Raw genomic sequence first — 20,570 nt, forward strand, 5'->3', positions numbered from 1 at the left:
ATATGTTTTTATTTTCTTGAGTTAACTACCTAGAATGGAAGTGCAGAGTCATAGGGATGTCCATTTTTAACTTTATAAGAAACTGACAAACTTTTTTCATAGTAGTTGTGCCATTTTATATTCCCAGCAATATATGAGAGTGCCAATTGCTGCACATTCTTGCCAACATTTGATGTTGTCTTTTTAACTGTAATCTTTTTAGTGGAAATGAAGTGGTTTCTTATTGTGGTTTTAATTTGCAATTTTGTTGACTAGGAACATTGAGCACCCTTTCATATGTTTTTTTGACCATTTTAGTCTACTTTGGTGAAGTGTCTATTTAAGTATTTTGCCCATTCAAAAATGAGTTTTCTTTTAGGACATGTTATGTATTCTGGATTCAAACCCCTTGTCATATAAATAAGTATTGAAAAACTTTCTCCTATTCTGTGATTTTCTCCTATTCTTGCCTTTGTATTTTCTTAATGGTATATTTTGATTAGTAGAAATGTTTGATTTTCACTTCTCCTTTCCTGTTTTCTTTTAAGTTAATAAAATATTTTTTAGTATTCTGTTTTATTTCATCTATTGATTTTTTCAAAAAAAAGCTTTATTAAGGCATAGTTGACATAAAATAAACTACACATATTTAAAGTGTACAATTTAAGTTTTGTCATACGTATATACTTGTGAAACCATTACCATAACCAAGATAATAAACATTTCCATCACTCCCAAAAGTTTCCTCAATACTCCTTTGTAATCTTTTTTCCTCATTTCTTCTCCCTCTTTTTTTTAAGCCCCATGCAATGACTACAGATCTGCTTTCTGTCATGATACATTAGTTTGGAGTTTTTAAGAATTTTATACAAATGAAATGTACTCTATATTCTCTTTTATCTGGTTTCTTTCAATAGCATAATTAATTTTAATTTCTCTTTGTTGTTGAGCATAGCAGTAGTTCATTCCTTTCTATTACTGAGAAGTATTCCATTTGTTTATCCATTCTTCTACTGATGTACATTTGGATTGTGTTCAGTTTTTGACTATTACAAAGAAAATTTCTATGAAAATTTGTGTACAAGTCTTTGTACTGCTGCCTGCTTTCTTTTCTCTTGGGTTAATATCTGGTAGTGGAATGGCTGGATCCTATGATAGGCTTAACATTTTAATAAACTGTTGAACTATTTTCCCAAGTGACTGTATCATTTTATATTGCCATCAGCAGTGTATGAATGTCTCAGTTGCTCCATATCTTCACTAACACTGATATTGTCATTGTAATTTTAGCAATTCTAATAGATATTTGGTGGCTTCTCACTGTGGCTTTAATTTGCATTTCCCTAATGACTAAGATTGAGTTTTTTATCTTCTTATTTTCCATCTGTATATCTTCTTTGGTTTAGTGACTGTTTAAATCTTTTGACCATTCTAAAAAATTGGATTCTTCTTTTCTTATTATCAAATTTTGAGAGTTCTTTATATTTTCTGGATGCAATTCTTTTATCAGATATACGATTTGCAAATATTTTCTCCCAATTTTAGCTGGCCTTTTTATCCTCTTCATTTTCTTCTTGTAAATAGCAGAAGATTCTAATTCTGATTAAGTCTAATTTAGTGATTTGTTTTTTATGGATCTTGCTTTTGTTGTTGTATCTAAAAAGCTTTTGCCTTACCCAAGGTCACAGAAATTTTCTCGTATGTTTTCTTCTGTAAGTTTTAGAGTTTGGGGTTTTATATTTAGGTCTATGATACAGTTTGAGTTAATTTTTGTACATGGTGCAAAGTATTGATTGAAGTTCATTTTTTGGCATATGAATATCCAATTGTGACAGCAACATTTGTTGAACTTCCATTGACTTTTTAGGTATTACTCTGGTTTTTTTTTTAATGTTGCTCTAGGTTTATATTATGCATTCTTAATTTATCACAGTCCACTTAAATTAATATTGTGCTGTTTCATGTAAAATATGAGAATTTGTAATAGTATAATTCCATATGCCCCCACTCCATCCTTTATAAGTTGTCATATATTTTACTTCTATGTGTTATATAATCCATAGCACAATGTTATTATAGTTAGTCAATTTTCTTTAAAAGAAATTTAAAAAGTTTTAAAAGGCAGGTGTTTTTTTATTTACCCACGTATTTACTGTGACTGGTGGTATTGATTTCTCTCTGTGTGACTAAGTGAGTTTCCCTTTATTATTATTTGCCTTCAGTCTGAAGAACTTCCTTTAGCATTTCTTAAGTGGGGGTCTGCTGGTTATAAATTCTCTCAGCTTTCTTTTATCCTGAAATTTATTTAAACCTCTTTTATTGAAGGATATTTTCACTGGCTGTAGCATTCTAGGTTGACAGTTTTCTCTCTGTGTTTTATAGGTATCATTTCATTGTTTTCTGACCTTCATTGTTTTCCATGAGTAGTAGTCATTCATTATTCTTATCTTTGTCCCCTGATACACAATGTATCTTTCTTTTCCCTCTGATTGCTTTACAATTTTATCTTTGATTTTCAGTACTTTGACTATGATATGCCTATGTATGATTTTCTTGATGATGGATGTTTTTCATAAATTGTGAAAAATTCTTAGCTACCATTGCTTAAATTTTTTTCCTATTCTCTCTCCTCTCCCTCTTTATCTCCATTTACACTATGTTAGATCACTTTACATGGTCCCACATATCACTGAGGCTTTGTTTATTTTTATTTCAATCTACTTTCTCTGTGTGAATCAATTTGGAAAATTTCTATTGAGCTATCTTCAAGGTCATTGACACTTTATTCTGTAGTGTCCAATCTGCTGTTAAGCTTATGCAGGAAATCTTTTATTTCAGATTTTGTATTTTTCAGCTTAGAATTTCTGTTGGTTCTTTTTCTATAGTTTTTATATTTGGCTGAGATTGCCCATCTCTTACTTCACATTATTCATGTTTTATTTCATATCCTTAAGCATCTTTATAATAGATGTTTTAAAATCCTCATCGGCTGATCCTAACATCTGAGTCATTTCAGGGTCTGTTTTCACTTTTTTCCCCTTGATTAGGGATGATACCATCTGCTTCTTTGCAGGTCCAGTAATTTTTTACTGCATGCTAGACATTGTAGATGATATACTGTACGGAGAATTGATTATGTTGTCTTCCTTTAAAGGGTGTTGAGGTTTGTTTTGGTAGGTGGTTACATAATTGGTAGATCTTGTTCCAGTCAGACTTTGTTTTAGGCTTTCTTAGGGTAATCTATTACCATTTTTGTCAAGTCCTAGTACTGAGTACTATGACATAGATTTTACTCATAAGACGTGGCTTTTCTACGGTCTCAATCTAAAGCCTTATGTTTTCAGTGAGGGTTCTCCACTCTAGCTGAGCCACAATTCCAATGTCTCCAAACTCTATGTGATCTGTACTACTGCTGGTCAGCTCTCAGCCTCCCAGCAGCAGGATTCACAGAGTCAGGCCCTGTTTGAGTGCTTCTCAGTAATCTTCATGCAGAGATCTTGGGCCTCAGTTCTGTGTAGCTCCCTCCTTTTTTCTGACCATATTCCCACCAATTCTAGTTGCTTCCAAAACACTTTTTGAATAATAGTGGTACTAATAAGCAGCTCTATCTTGTTTCTGATTTTAACAGGAATTTCTTTAGTATTTCACTATTTGTTAGTTTTTGATAAATACTCTATCTTGTTTATGAATTCTCTTCTGTTTTTATTTTACTTAGAGATTTCACTGTAAATGCCTACTGAATTGTATCAATTACTCTTTTATCATAGATTGGCATAATCCTATATTTTACCCTTAATTTATTAATGGAATAAATTATGTTGATTAAATTTCTAATGTTCAGTCATTCTTGGACTTCCTGTGATAAATTTTTATTTTATATACTGTTAGAAGTGCTTTTCAAATTTTTAGGCCCTTAACATTTAAATCACTAAAACAGAATAATAAGCGTTAAAACATAGGATGCTTTAAAAAAAAATAACAGGAAAAACATATTTAGTTTGAGTTGCTTTGTTTTACTTAAATGTATAACAGTAAGTTGATTATTAATAGTGAAAAGAAGTTTATACTGCATTTCTCTACTTATGCTTCTAAGACAATTGCATTTTTTCAGCTCTATTGAGGTATAATTGATGACAATTGCACCTTAAAGACTGAGTTTATATTGTAAAGTGAAAAAAATTTAGAATCCTAGTTCTGCCACTTATGAACCAAGTGACCTTGTTTAAGTCACTTGCCCTCTTGGAGCTTTAGTTACCTTCTTGTGAAATGGGGGTGGAATCATATCTAATCTGCAAGGTTAACGTGAGCATCAAATGTAGTGATCAGTATGAGTATGTTTTGTAAATGGTAAGTTATTTTACAATATTAGTGGCTATTTTTTTTTCAGGATTGCTCCACTGTATTTCTTTTTTTCCCTTTTCTTTTAAAATTAAGACTTTCTTATTGTTATTTTTAAAGCAGTTTAAGGCCCACAGCAAAATGGAGAGGAATGTACAGAAATTTCCCATACGCTCCCTGCCCCCACACACCCACAGCCTCCTTCATGATCAGCATCCCCCACCAGAGTGGTACATTTGTTTCAACTGATGAACCTACGCTGATACATCATTATCACCCAAAGTCCATAGTTTACATTAGTGTTCACTGTTGGCATTGTACATTCTGTGAGTTTGAATAAATGTACAATGACGTATCCACCATTATAATATCATACAGAGTATTTTCACTACTCTAACAATCCTCTGTGCTCTCTCTATCCATCTCTCTCTCCCCACATCCCTGACAACCACTGGGCTTTTCACTGTCTGCGTAGTTTTGCCATGGATACCCTTTATCACCAGTGGTCCCCAGGACTATACAGCTGACATGGGACATTCCCTGTTTAGGAATGGGCCATGAGAAGATTCTCTCTTGATCCTTCTTGTCACTGTCCACCATTGGATTCACTGTCGTGGCTCCTGGGCAGTACTCTCTGAGGGTCCTGTTGTTCGGCGAAGCATGAAAGGGAAGAAGAAATCCACTCTCACTTCCTGGGAAAGAGGAAAAAAGAAAAGGGGAAGAGGAAACTCAGCTATGTTTGGGTGGAAAAAGAGCAGAGACATGTAAAAGAAATTCAGTTCTGAAGACTGGGACTGTGTCTAAGGCAGAATTCTCACGCTGCTTCCCAAATCCGTTAGGACTATTTCATTGTTTTTCCCAAAGAAACAATGGGAAATGATGTTAACACTCTAGTTCAACTGCTTTAATGTTTAAATAAATTTTCAGATGCAGGTCTGGAAACCTAACCACCTAAAGAATTCTATTTTTAAGAAAAAACAGGGGACAGCCTCAATGCCTAGTGGTTAAAGTTCCACGTGCTCCACACTGGCAGCCGGGGTTTGCAGGCCTCGATCCCAGGTACAGACCTACTCCACTCATCAGCAATGGTGTTGAGCCATTCCACACACAAAATAGAGGAAGATTGCCCCAGATATTGAGTCAGGGCTGATCTTCCTCAAGCGAAAAAAAAGAAGAGGATTAGCAACAGATGTTAGCTCAGGGCAAATCTTCCTCGCCAAAAAGAAAAAAGAAAAAACAAATGTGTTCTGGATTTAAAGACAAACAAACAAAAACCTTACAGAGATATTTTTTAACTTAACCCACCCTTCTATTTCTACCCAGATCTTTTATATACATCTCATCAGCTCAAGCCTGAAATGCCTAAACACACCACAGCAATATTTATGAAGGATTCTATGTGGAAAGGGAGCTTTTGAATGGTTGAAGAATGGGGATCAAACCTCAGGATACATAGCAGAGGAAAGCAGCTATTCTGTTTTGGAAAGCAATGGAAATGCTTTGGAATGGTCTTCGAGAAACAGTCACCAAACTTCCAATTGAGTGTTAGATACTCAGGGCTGCCCTGACACCAGACAATAACTCAGAGTTGAGAGTGTCTTAAAGAAAATCCCAGTAAGCCTATTCTTGGCTAGGTGGCCAAAGTTTTATATCTACCCAGACATATTAATTAAACAAATGTGCACATATGCCCTCAACTTGTGGCTCTGGGCGATAAAACTATTAAGTTGTAACATTAAGACTTAAATACATTCGCTTGAACTAATTTAATTTATATTTCAGATAATGAGTCAGTAAAGTTTCTGGAATTCGCCTCTTCTTCTAATTTTTCTTTCCTCTGAATTTAAATCCTAGCTCACCTAGGGGTTCCAGTATTCTGGGAAATCTGATTTCCTTAAAACAGAGATAAAGAGAAGCGCTCTATATTTATAACCAGAACAGAGCATGTTCAATGGTGAAAGAAACATCTGCATGGCTGAGCTCTAAAACATTGAGGCACAGCTAAAAGAGAAGTTGGGTTGGCGAGCAGCTGTCTGTTGGTGGTGTTACCAAGCAAGGGCCCACTGCTTGATGCACATAGAAGCCAATATTATGGCCCTGGCTTTTGAGAAAAGATAAGCTTTATTGTGAAGTCAACCAGCAAGGAGACAGAAGGCACAGTTCTCAACTCTGTCTCCTTGATACAGGGTTCAGGATGAAATTTAAGGAGTTAGGGGCAGAAGCTGATTGGCTAGTCTCGAATCAGTCCATATACGGTAATCGAGTTATTCGGACTGCTGGAAGCTGGATTTTCCTATTAAAGGACTTCTCACTTCATAAAGGGCTCTGGTAGCAACATTTCTGAAGATTCTTGGTTCTGGGGTCATCCTGGAGCTGTGGGTTTCTACCTGGCACATGCGCAGTGCTATCTCTGTTATTGAACAAGGTTAGATTAATCAATAACCTGTTTTAAGGAAGCAAAACTAGTTTAAGCTGGTCAGTGTTTTATGTGCTATTTCAGAGGCACGATGCACTTAGATCTGCTTTTCATTTGTAATGTTATCTATTTGGTTGGTAGCCTGGTTTGTTGTTTTTCAGGAAAAATACTGCAAAGAAAAACATATGCTTCCATTTGGCTATTGTTTTGGTTTCCACACTCCAGGATATAGGCCTGCCTGCTTTTTCATTTGTCTCCCTTGGGAAACTCAACATTGATTTATTAAGTTGGATTACCTTGGGTTTGTTAAAAAACAAAATCCAACCAAGTAGATTTGAAGCTCTAATTGGCTTTATTAGATGATTCATGAATCGGGCAGCATCCCGTCTAGCAACTAGAAGGGCGCCCCAAGGGGTTGTACAAAATGGAGGGTTTTTATAGGAGGAAGAGTGGGGCAGGGGAATTATCAGCAAAAGAAAATAAAGGATTATCTAGGGGCCAGGACATCTCCTTTTGTGGGAAGGGAACAGTAAGTGTTTTATCACGCAAATTCCTCTTCTTCCCCTGAGGGAAAGAGAAGGCCCACAAGACAGAGGACCTCACTAGCGATGACCAGACAATTTCAGACTGGCCCCTTACGATTATGTTTCTAGGAGAGTTTGAAATTGCAATTAGATCAGGTATCAAATCTGGGTTTTATATTATAGGCTTTTAATGCGAAGGAGGCCATTTCGGGCCTATGGTTTTCCTTTTAACAGGCTGATGCAGAGAAACATCAGAGACTATTCAAAAAAAGGATTAAAGAAGCAAACAAAGATAGCGGAAGAAAAGAAAAAAATAAGGAAGAAGTGAAAAAGATGATTGATGTTGATGATGCTGTTTTAACTGAGAATTTTAAAGACTGCAAAACATTGAGAAATCAAGTTAATGACCTGGAAAATAAACTCGGATTAAGAAATGTCAGATTGGAAGATAATCTTGATGGGGTGAAAGTAAGAGAAACAGTGATCTTTTTGTCCCCCCACATAGAGCATTGCAAAACTGCTTTGGATGAATAATTTTTAATTCCTTCCACAAGCCATATCTTAATTTCCCTAAAGCTTGATGCAATCTGTACTTTATATGTGAGATGAGAAATTCTTGCAGGGGAAAGGCAAATATCTTAGCTTCCTCCGGCTTCTGATGACTTTTTGTTTCTGGGGAGAGGCTGACAGAGCCACCATTTTGATTGTTTTCCATTAGATAGGGCTTAAACCAAAGTTGTTAAGAGTTTTAAACATTATGAGTCAAATGCTTATTTGGTTGACTCCAATTATCATATTTGAAACATCTACTCCCTTGAACTATTATCTTGATAAGTATCTTTTCAAGATTGTGCTGAATCAAAAGAATTTTTGAATAGTAAAGAAGAAAGTGTTTTAGAGAGGAAGTGAGAGGCAAACATTTTCTTTGTTCCTGATCCTACCTGAAGAGTCTCAGAATCTGTCCTCAAGTCACAGTGGGTGAACAGCCTTTCACTAATGGGACTGAGTGGGTGCATCATTATCACACAAATAATCGATCACAATAATTGAGCATTTGCTCCATGCCAGACACTGTTCTAAGAGCTTTATATGTGTAAATTCAGTTAGTCTTTGCTACAGTCAAAAATGTTAGGCATTATTATTATCCCCATTTTAAAGATGAGAAAATTGAGCTTCAGAGAGGTCAGGTTGTTGCCCGAGGTGGCACAGCTGTGACAAGAGCGGCAAGATTCATATCTGAGTTATTCTGGCTCCAGAATCGACACTTTCAACCACAGTACTGTGGTTCTCCATTATATAGAGACATTGAGATTTTAAAGCTAATTTGTTTCTGGCCATTGATGGAAAAACATGTTCATTTATCCCAGGAATAGTTATGTTAGCAAAAGGAAGTCTCTTTTCTGTTACCCATTCATTTCGTAAAGTGAGTTTAAATACAAAACAAATCAGAGTTTTTGCACTGCCAAAAAGAGGACAGTAAAGCCGGAGAGAACAAGGGAAGCACAAGTTCCGAGGGACTTTGTATTGTCTCCCTGGTCTCAGTGGGATCAAGTGTGGTATATTCCTTTAAAAAAATATGGAGATAAAATTTAAAGGATTGATTTTAATTTTTTTAATTAATTTTATATCCTTTGACATAATGGCTGGTTTAAATTACCCAGCAGCAGTGAGTAATACAAGAAATGCTCTAATTAAGAGTGAAAGAAAGAGCATGTTTTGAATCATGAAATCAGAAGGTATGAGAAGTCCCTGAGTTATCAGGAGCAGAACCAATTACTCTTAGAAGAAAAGAACCAGTTGGTTACTATACCCATCAAAGCAATAGGAAGCGCAATATCTCTTAACGTGATGGATATCTCTACACCATAGGGTTAGAAATAGCATCCGTTTCTTCCACCCAAAGAACACAGTCATGCGCCACGTAATGATGTTTTAGTCAGTGATAGACTGCACACGTGACAGTGGTCCCATAGGATTAGTACCATGTAGCCTAGGCGTGTAATAGACTATACCATCTAGCTTTGTGTGAGTACACTCTGCAATGTTTGCACAATGATGAAATTGCCTAAAAATGCATTTCTCGGAACATATCCCTGTTGTTAAGCGACGCATGACTAATTTAAACAGCCCCTCAACATGGGTGAAGCGGCTATAACCCGGCCACTGTACCTGAACCCGGCCACTGTACCTGAAGGGTAGAGAATGCCTGGAGCAAAATAGAGAGGAGGGTGGAAACAAAGTGGAAGAGATTAGCCCCCACAATGAGGGGGAGGGTTGTGCAGAATCAGGAACTCTGAAAGTGGATGAAAGGAATAGCCAGGGACGGCCCGTTCCAACCCGACTGCTGTTACACGCATCACTTTTTTCTTCCTTCTTTGCAAGGTACAGTATTTGCCACAAAAGTGGGAGAAAGTGTCTCTGTGAGTCTGAGAGCTCAAACAGGTGAGGGGAAAGCCACCTAAAGCGATAGCGGTGAGAATTTAGAAAAAATATTATAAGCCATGGAATTCCACCAAAACTCAACGGCAATAGCTGTGCATCTTGGACGCCACTGCTTCAAGTCAAAGGAAGTTAGCTCAGATCTCTACTTCCCACTTTGATCTTGGGAAAAGTCTTTCTTTTTCCAATGTTTTCTGGCTAAGTGAAAAAAATTCCTCAAAATTCTGCATGAGGAAAATCGCTTAGATAACTTGATGAGTTTTCTCTTTTGCAAAGAGACAGTGTACTTGCAATTTTATTAATTAATTTACTTGTTATATCACAGGTTAAATCTGTATTTGGTGAGAATCCTGATGGATGAAAACATGACCACACAGTGATTATTACAGTGGACTAAGAATGCAGATTTAGTGCTTGGAGACGCAGGCAAAGAAGGTATGAGGTTTCTCAGCAGATGTTTCTAGTTGTGAAATGGAACAACATTTCTAGTTGCCTCTCCGTAGTGGGGATTAATGAGATGGTGGTGTTGAATAACCTTCAGCACTTACCCAGTACTAGGCTTGACAACCTGTGAGTAGAGATTTGAAATCTTCAGGTGCTGCAACATGCAAGCCGTTATCACCACTTGTAATTTTTTGAATTATGGAATTCTGTATAGCAGTTCTCATTCCAGATTGCGCATGAAACTTCTCACAGGCATTTTACTTCATGCTTCATGGTATGGTAAAATTATGATCAACTCTATGTAAGTCCAAAGAAAGAGCAGAGTTTTGGTTAAATTTCGTGTGAGGCATGAGAGTTAAGATGACCCTCATTTCTAACATAGCCAATACAATGCCAATTTACAGCTGAGATCGAAAATTAAAATTCTACATTCTTGCAAGGTATAGTCTGTATATCTTTTCCCAAATTATGCACTTTCTGATTTTATTATAAAATTAATGCCCACTCGTTAAAATATAGTAAAATAGGAATAAATGTAAATGTCTCTTAAAGAGTCAAGTACCTTGACCAATTCCACAAGTAGTGAGAGGTGGAGGCCAAGTTAGGAACCCAAGGACTCTGATTTTGAAGCCAATGTTGTCTTTAGTGCATCACAGTTTAGAGGTTAGCTAATTTAATATTTTGGCTTTTTTCACTTAACATTACACCAAAAGCGTATTTGATGTAAAACTAACTTTTCTTTCTTTTTTTTGAGGAAGATTAGCCCTGAGCTAACATCCACTGCCAATCCTTCTCTTTTTGCTGAGGAAGATTGGCCCTGAGCTAACATCTGTGCTCATCTTCCTCTATTTCACATGTGGGACACCCCCACAGCATGGCTTGATAAGTGCTGCTTAGGTCCACACCCTGGATCAGAACTGGGGAACCCCAGGCCACCGAAGCAGAGAGTGTGAACTTAACTGCTATACCACCAGGTCAGCCCCTAAAACTTTCTTAAGGGGAGGTAGAGTATTCTGTCAAGTACTCCAGTAGTGTTTTTGAACACTTAAAAAAATATCTTGTGGAATATCAGTGTTGAGGGTGAAGATCAAGGATTCTGGGATGTTCCTACTGTGGTATCTGGATGCTGCTGGAAACGCAGGTTTTGCACAGTGGCCTGCTCTCCTCAACCCTAGTTGGGTTTTTTCGTAGTTAGTAGTGGGGGTAATGACCTCAACTGTCTTTATTCCACGGAATTCAGAGAACGGTTTAGTAGATTTTGGTTGGGAGGGGGATAGAATTTCTACGAGAAATATTTAAATAATAACATAGGAGAAAGAAATGGAAACTTGTTTCTAGGGATCTGTGAAGAAAGAAAGGAGAAAAATCGTACCTATCTAACATGGTTAAAGTGTGTCTTTGCACTAAGTTGAGTATATAAGGGTGTAAATTAGTTGTTTCTAAGCTTTGGATCCGTAGGGACTGGAAAAAAATAGAAAACAAGACAAAGCAAAGCAAAAAGGGTAATTCAACATAATACTCTCAAAAGCCAAATTCAAGTAATGCTAGCCCTAGGTTATTCTAGGATGTGGATTTTATGATGGCGGGATTGGAAACCCTCCATTCTCCCAGGTGCCCATTCCGCATCCTCTGAGGCCTCCCTTGCTGGCCTCTGCTCTCTCCCAGGAAGCTGTTGGCTGTTCCTTCATCTTCTGTTTTCCGTACTCCCCAATTTCCTTCCAGTAAGTCACTCCACTCCAGCAAAGATACGGATGTTGCTTGTCATGGATATACTGCGTGTGCACACTTTCTCTACATTACTGAAAGATCAGGCTCATTTTACAGTTTGTAAATTAATTTCAAATTCAGTCTCAACCTCTCTGGCAGCAGCTTTTGCAGCTAAGGGCTGCAGCTCAGCTCGCTTGCCTTCAGGAGCCCCCACCCCCGAGCCCATCAGCGAGATCTGTTTTCTCTGCAGAAGCACACGCGCAGCCCCATGCTGACAGTCACTTGTCTGAGCACCGGCTAATCACCAATATGTTCTGTTAAGTGAGATTCATAGATGCTGATTGCATTTATTGCATAAATTACTTCATTATTAAAATCAGGTCATTGGAGCCCCCAAACCGTTAACATGAAGGTTATTAACATAATTTCATAAGCTAATAAATCAAGCACAGGAAAAGAATTAAAGGGTTCTTAGTGATAAGTGTTTCTTCAGAGATTAAGGAACACAATTTTCTTATGCATATATTAACATTTTCCAAGTGGATTCATGCAAGGGCAGTTTCTTCTCTCTGCATACATGACTCACACTCCGTCTTGAAGCTCGTTTTCAAAATCAGTTGGGTTTTTTTCCTTTTCAAATAACTGTAAAGCAATTTTCGACTGAACCCATTAGCCTTCTGTGATATGCACTACCTGTAAAATTCTTACCTTTTCGCACCTCTTAGACCACAAAATCTTTGGGATGGGGGAGGCAAGGTGAAGTTGGAGAAAAATACCTTGGGCTGGTCTTAGATAATGCAATTTTCATTCTAGGTGAATTTCAAATGTATTCCTAGTCTTAAGAGGTTCTAGTGAAGTTCTAATTATCTCTCTAATTACAACACATACTGAGGTTAAGTGTTCTTATCAAATGGTGCATTAAAAATGGGTTTTATTCCCAGGCTGGATCTAATAGGATGAGATACTGGTCTGAACACACAGAAATTGGTTCCCTCGTCCATTTCACTTACCAGATTGTGAAAGATTCTGAGGGTCGGAGCCGTCATTATCCAGTGCAATGGTGTTGCCTAGAAACGGAGATAAGTTCGAACGTAAATCAGACTATAACAACTTCATCCTTTGCGCAATTTGTGTAATGTTTTTAGCAAATAGCAACTGACGGATCATAACTGAGATATGTGGGATGTTGTTAGCAAGCATGGCGTGTGGTTTTACAGGTGAATTTGGGAGACGAGTGGGACTGACAGGTCTTTCTAAGAACAAGTGCAGTGACCACACCACACCTGTCCTTTACAATCTTCGGTGGCTGTGAATATTCTTCTGATTAAAATACAAACCCCCTCCTGTCTGCCTGCTTAAAACCTTTCAACAGCTTCTTATTGCTCTTAGGATAAAAAAGCATTTCTCAGCGTGGCCTGCAAGCCCCAGGTGGTCTAGCCTGCTGTCATTGGTCCAGCCTCATCTCACAGCTTGCTTTGCTCTAAAGCTTGCTTTCAGTTCTTCATAAGCACCGTTTTCCTGTCCATCACAGGGCCTTTGCCGAGGTTTCCTTCTCTGATGATAATAGTCTTCTTTGCTCTTTGAACCTATTAACTCCTATTCGTGCTTCAGCTTTCAAGAGCCGCTTCCTCCGGGAAGCCTTCCCTGACCTCTCTGATTAGGTCAAATGTTTCCTGGCCATGATAATACCACGAATGTCTCATGTAAATATTTGTCAGTTGCCATTTTTAATTTTATAGTGCAGTTAATTTTTGTAATTGTTAACTTGTTTACCTGGTTAAAAAATCAAAATGAAATAAAGAGATATATACTGAGCTCTCTAGCTTTGACGCCTGTGCTCATCTACCCCATGCCTGTCCCTGTAGAGGGAAACATTTTTTTATTGGTTTGTTATTTGTCTTCCCAGTATTTCTTTTTTGCAAGGACAAATGCAGATATATTTCTTGTTTTCCCCCTTTTTAACACAGGAGATACCATACTTTATACATGTTCTACGCCATGCTTTTTCCTCCCTAACAGTATACTTTGTAGCTTATTCTTATCAAGACATAAGGAACTTCTCTCCCTCTTTTCATGGCTGCATAGAATCCACTGTGTTGCTCTTGTATTATTTATGAAACCAGTTCCTTGTGCTGCCAGTTAAGTTGTTTTCAATCTTTTGCTATTACAATGAATGCTGCAATTAGTAACTACATGTGCGCCTTGTACATTATTTTATGCATGTGCAGGTTCTATGTAAACACCCTCAAGTAGGATTGCTGGCTCCAAGGATAAAGGCAGCGGTAATTTTGGTAGATATCACCACATTACCCTCCCCATGGGCGGCACCATTTTGCTCCTTCATCAACAAAACGTGAGTGTGCATTTCTCCAGAGCTTCCTCAGTAGCGTTGTCCACCTTTTTGATTAGGAGGTGAGAAATGGTACTCAGTGCAGTTTAAATGTGCATCTTTCTTACTTTGAGTACAGTTGAGTATCTTTTCATGTGCTTAAGGACCATTTGTAGTTGTTATGTGTATGAATTGTCTGTCCATGTTTCTTGCCCATTTCCTATTGGATGCTTAATCTTTTCCTTCCTATTGTCTACATGCTTTTTATTCTAGAGGTTAGCCATTTACTGTGATATGTGTTGCAAATATTTCCCCCTGTTTGTCATGTGTCTTGTTACTTTCCACATGGTGTTTTTGGAGAGTTAATGTCATTTCCCCTGCTAAGACACTAATGCTAGAGAGAGCAGGTCCCACATCTCTTTTGCCACCACTCTGTCCCAAAACCTGTTTCTTCATCTGTAAAATAACATGAGCCTTATTATTATAGATGATCTCCAGGGCACCTTCACCTCTGAAAGTCTGTGATTCAGTTTCTCTTCTTACATTTTGGTTTACAAAGTTTCCCCCGGTTCCCCTCCCTCTGCCTCTCTGAGCTTGGGCTCAGGGGTCATACAAATCGTTGGGAAATGTGGGGCCTAACGTAGTGTTACCTGAGAAGTTTCTAGAAAGGCTCCCCACACCCAAGTATCCCACCTAATTTTTTTTTTTTTGAGGAAGATTAACCCTGAGCTAACATCCACCACCAATCCTCCTCTGTTTGCTGAGGAAGATTGGCCCTGAGCTAACATCCATGCCCATCTTCCTCCACTTCATATGTGGGATGCCTACCACAGCATGGCTTGATAAGCAGCGTGTGCCAGGATCAGAACCGGTAGACCCCAGGCCACTGAAGTGGAGCGTGTGAACCCAACTACTACACTGCTGGGCCAGTCCCCCGCCTAATTTTCATTTGAAATTTCACCATTAGAGATACATTCTGTCTTCTCAAGTCCCACTAACTTTGTTCAGGTCTTTGTTAACTCTAGTCTGGACTTAAGCCAGTCTCCAAGTTTGCCTGGATCCTGTGTCTTCAACCTCCAATCTTTGCACTCTCTCCCAATGACATTTCTTATAGAATAGCCTAGATCAGGGTGCTTTCTCATCTAACTTTCTTGTATTGCCCATTTCTTTTATTATTAAGTTTCCAAGTCCCTTCATAATAAGGTCTCAAGCTACATTTTCAGCTGCAAGCCTCACTATGCCCTCCTCGATGCCACAGGCTGCTCACCATCCTCCTCCTCTGTGTTCTTCTCAGGCTGGTCCTTCCACCCAACATGCCCTTCTTTTATCCATGTCCAATTCTACCTATAAAATATTACCCATTTCTCACCATCCTCCTTTCAAGCTGAGATTAAACTCTGCTTTCCCGGTGCCGTCCTAATAGTTTGAATAAAATATCATATTTTTTATTTTTCCTGGAAGGTATATGCATAGCTCTCTGTCTACCAGAGTGTAATCTCTTAGAGGGCAGAAATATATTGTGTTCTTTTTCATCCTAATAGAGTTCTATCAGAAATAGTCTCTAAGGCATTTATTGACTAGACTTGAAGCAACACTCACCCCTGGGAACTTTAATTTTAATTTAATTTGCACAGTACTACTGGAATGTGTAGCAAGTCTTAAATAGATGAGTTAATTAGTTTAACAGATTTAGTTTTTTTCTTAAATATGGTTCATGAAAGCGTTAGTGGGCACCCTGGTGTACAGGTGTGTGTGTGCATGCACACATGTGCACATCCCATTATTTACTTGTGAGAAGGTGTTAAAAGGGAGGGAAAGCATATAGGGGTTAGAAGTGAAGGGCACTGAAGAGAACATCTTTCCATTCATGGATTTGCTGAAGAGCAACTCTGCTCATTCCTGAAACAGCCTTCCTCATTACCCTACAAAATTATATCTTTCCCATCTTTTTGATTTTGGACAAAATTTATCCATGAAAATTTTTCTAGTTAACCCATTACCACCAGCCACCTGTATTACTCTAATAGGTTAACACATTCTGCATGGATGTGTTAAGACATTATTGAAGCAGTCTAATATATCTTGAGGTTGTCTTTTGTCTATATTATGTCCTCTTTGGATCATCCTTCCTGATAGTGTTTCCTAGTTTAATCTCGTAGCCTTTCCAGAGAAATAGGTCATGGGTATTTGATAGTGAAAGAACTCTCCAGAATATTTTATCTGGGTCAGATCCTAGTGATCTTCCCCCACAATGCTCTCATCTAGCTCTGCCCATGACTGCCTGAAATGAAGACTACATCGTTCCAGCCTCTCTTGCAGCTAGGTGTGGCCATGTGCCTAAGTTCTAGTCAATGAGATGTAAGCAGAAATGCCATATATAACTCCCAGAAATGGTTTTTAAAGTAAGAAGGTGCCCTCTTTGGACCCTTTCTCCTTTCAGCTGAGAGAGATGCCAAGGTAATAGATGAAGCTTGAGCAACCATCTGAGACTATGAGGTGGAATTCCTATGCTAAAAATGGCAGTATAGCAAGATAGAAAGAGCCTGAATCTATGATGACTTTCTGACGATGCACTTCTAGACCACCTGCCTCCAGACTTCTTTTACATGAAAGAGAAGTAAGACTTCTGTCTCGTTTAGGTCTTTATTATTGAGGGTTTCATCATTCACAGCCAAACCTAATCCTAATTCAATATAGCCATAGAAAAGAGTAAGGCCTAGAGAATTACAAAGAGCCCTCAAACAAGACCCAAATAGATGCTCTGTCAGGATGAAAAGAAAAAATCATTAAAAGGAGAGGAAGAAGATCAAAATCGTATGCTACAGGACCCGTTCCATTCTCCTTGGTGAGAGCAGAGAATGTCAATAGCTTATGTGCTGTTGGTTTCCACTCATCATGGAAGGGTCCCTTTGGCGTCCACAATGGATCAGTGTCCATAACGCATAATGCAGTTTGAAGATTCTAGAAGGGCAGGAAATACCAGAGCATGGGAGTGTGAGCAAGAGGAGGACCACCAAGTTAAGGAAGCTGGAATGTAATAAATACTGGCATTTTAGGCTATCACTAGCTGGGCTCAAAACAAGCGAGATGTGGAATTTAGTGGCATGGTATCTTCATTTCTCAACCATGGAATTAATTTTTCTCTATGGTAATCAACATATTAAAATAATTTTGTAGTCATCCTATCTCTCTTTATTTAAGCTATTCCCAGAAATTTGAAAGAAGAGAGCAAAAAATTCCAGTCTGGCATTATTCCACAAAGCAAACTGCCCAAAGGAGATTCTTGCCAAGAATGCAGTGACATGGGCATTGCATGGGGGTAGAGAAGCCAAGGTCCAGAAAGGGAAGCGATTCACCCTCAGTCGCCCATGTAGTGAGTTGATAACAGAGTTCAGCTTTGAGTTCTGCTCCCTTAAGGCTCCAAGGCCAATTCTCTCTCCTCAGCACCCTGCTTTATCTGTCCTTTTAACTGACTCTCCATCTGGAAAATTGGTTGTGCCCTGGAAAGCTGGGCTGAAGTGCACGGAATAGTCATCTTTACCATAAGGTCATGAGTAATCAAACATTGAGCTTTCACCTACTACCCACGATAGAGAAATTTAGCTTTCAAAATGTCTGTGAAAAAAACATTGTTTCAAGTTGTGTGTCTTTCTGACTGCAAGAAATGAGATTTTGCATGATAATACTGATAAAGCACCTCGTGTCCTGAGAAGTGCAGCTCAAGACAATTCTCTAATGCCTTCCCCGTGCGGTTCCAGATCTCCACTCCCACGAGCCGAGAGCTGGACCAGTCGCACTTACAGGTACAAAGTTGTGCTTGGGATAACGAAAGGCAAAAATAAATACGACAAACGTTTTCTTTGGTACTAGATGACAATCTCCCAAAGCACAGAGCTCTTTAAAAATAATATTGCTATTTTTAAAACCCTGATATACTGTTTCTTTCTACTGAATCTTTCCTATTCCTTACTCATTACAAGTTTCTAACACCTGTGTGTGTATAAAGATGCTAAATCCGAGACGGATATAACAAATCCTTATATAATGGGAGATGTGCTTTTTCATAGGATTTTGTCCCCAGTGCCTCAGGAAAGTGGCCTGTTTTAGAATCTCAGGTTTTTGACATGGAAAGAAATCTCTTAGTTCAATATATAAATAATCCAATCCCCACATTTATAAATGAGAAAAATTGAGGTCCTAAGAGAAGAAAGATTGTGCCCAAGGTCACAAAGCTAGTTGAGGTTTTAATAAGCATCTCTTCAATTCCTTTTACATCTTTGCAGAACAGATTAAAAAGAAATATTTTTTCCTCTTCTTCTGTTTTTTCACCCACCCAGCATTCCAGATGAGGTTCCATGTTTGGAATCATAAACATGGTACAACAAAGTACTACTATATACAATTTATCAAGTAATTTATTTATTTATTTTACTCTGAAGGAACAAAATGTATCATAACCATTCATCCTTTCTCACTTTTGTTGTCAGCTTTTTATGCACGGGTTGAACTGGCTGTTCTCTGAACTGAGGTGTGCATGTGAAGATGTCATGTGCGAACAGCTAATTAGTAGCATTTCAGAGCAGAAGTAGACCTTGCTAACGCAACCAAGTTTCTGTGTCCTGGTGGTGCTGGATGCAGCTGCCGCTCTCAGGTGTCGACAAAGCCCCAGACAATGGAGACATTAACCCAGGGCTGGGAGAAGGCTTCTGAGAGCAGCCAACTAGTCCTCATTTGGAGCCTGCCAAGTTGCTGTGTTGGCCATTGGTCTGAGCAAACTGCTAGATGCCTGGAGGCCCCTGGTAACCCAGCGCTAGCTCCCAACACCTCTTACGTGGAGCAAACTGCTGGCATCCAAAAGAGGCAGTAAATACTTGTCAAGAGACAGAAACCGAGATGGTAGCCACCACTCTCCTCCAGCTGGGTGATGTTGCCATCCCACCCAATCGCATTGTCAAAATCATATTTGGCCAAGCTTTCATTCCTCGCACAGAAGTTGTCAAGAAAGAGTAAAACAATTAATGAAATAGCATGCTTTGGGGGGAGGAAGAGAGCTAATGACAGAATATAACTAAAAGATGATAAAATCCACATCTTCTCTCCATAATTTATCTGATCTACTATGACAGTATCACCAGTATATTAAACATCAAAGTTGTATTTGATGCATTCCAAGGAATTCAATATTTTACCTTCACTGAAATTGATTAGAAAGTAGTACTTGTCACATTTCCTTTCAGACGTTTAGAATAAGAAGTGAGCTTGCTTTGCTAGCTACAACTCAGTAAAAACAACTAACGAATTCGTCAAGTACTTATTCAGCACCAACTCAATATGCGTGGGCCCGTGCTTGGAGATACTGGGATTAAAGCTTGGACCTGCACAATTCTTGAAGTACATTTTAGGCATCATGTAATAATTCGTACAAATGCCCCATTGAGCACCTATTCTGGTCGAGGCAAATAAGGCTGTTTTGACATTACTATTTTGAGATTGCCACTTAGTAATTGCCACCCTCACTCCATTTCTTTTTTTTTTTTTTTTTCCTTCACAGGGAGTACAAAAATTTCTGAACTCTTGTCACTGGTGTTTAATGAAAACTAATAGGAACTGATTGTCATGCGGAATACAAAGAATATAATTGGTTTCACAATTACTTAGTGCTCCTAAAAATTTATAAACCATGGGAACTTCTAACTAAACGTGGTAGATTTAAAAACAAAACAAAACATGATTATACCTCCAATCCTTCTCGAAGTCCCACTAAAATGACAGTAAGAGACTAAAGCACAAATCAACAAGGATTAGGAGAACAAAAGCGGAAATAGCAATATTTTGAAAGCCAGAGAGCAGATGGATAGGCAATACTGACTTACTAGACAGGAGAAAGCTGAATGGCAAGAGCCTGTAAGAAATAAAGCCAAAAATCAGGTCTAACGGAGCCACAGAGGCCTGGAGAGTCTCAGCAATAGAGGCACCAGCTGCCTCCGAAGGGGCAGGACTGAAACCAGGAGGGGTGGTTGAAAGTCTGTTTAAGGAGTCATTTAATCTAGGTTCCCCACGGTATCTTGCACTGCCAGCGACTATCGCTTCCCTACCCAGTACAAGACTGGAGGTTTATTCTCAAAAGAGGTTGAATGAGAAGGTTCTGGATGAGAGGGCACTGGGCATAGCTGAAAGCGCTCGTGACATGTGGAGACAAAGGAAAAAGGGGCATCTGTAAAACAAGTAGAGGCACCACCAGCACCATCTTCCTCTTACTTCTAGGATGCTGGCAGCCAGGATTGCACGTGCACTGGTGGGAGAAAAGAGGCTTCCTCTTTGGTTAAACTGATCACCCACGAGAAAGTACCTGCAGACACTGTGGTCAGCAGAATAACATCCATGTCCTGATCCC

General features: G+C 38.6%; 2 long non-coding RNA genes across 2 annotated transcripts in view; one reads left to right on the forward strand and one right to left on the reverse strand.

The window, feature by feature from the left end:
• Positions 1–4,404: 4,404 nt before the first annotated feature.
• LOC139077275 (uncharacterized) lies at positions 4,405–12,989 on the reverse strand. The gene is made up of 3 exons (XR_011529640.1): positions 12,858–12,989; positions 10,245–10,437; positions 4,405–5,009 (listed from the first exon to the last, which is right to left on the reverse strand). It is a non-coding gene; the product is annotated as an uncharacterized lncRNA (long non-coding RNA).
• The window catches only part of LOC139077276 (uncharacterized), a 60,365-nt gene continuing 49,812 nt past the window's right edge, over positions 10,018–20,570 (forward strand). The window contains exon 1 of the long non-coding RNA XR_011529641.1: positions 10,018–10,131. This is a non-coding gene — a long non-coding RNA (uncharacterized lncRNA). The remainder of the gene's footprint in view (positions 10,132–20,570) is intronic.

This window comes from Equus przewalskii, chromosome 19 (assembly GCF_037783145.1).
Source record: "Equus przewalskii isolate Varuska chromosome 19, EquPr2, whole genome shotgun sequence".
In the NCBI taxonomy this organism is placed as follows: domain Eukaryota; kingdom Metazoa; phylum Chordata; class Mammalia; order Perissodactyla; family Equidae; genus Equus; species Equus przewalskii.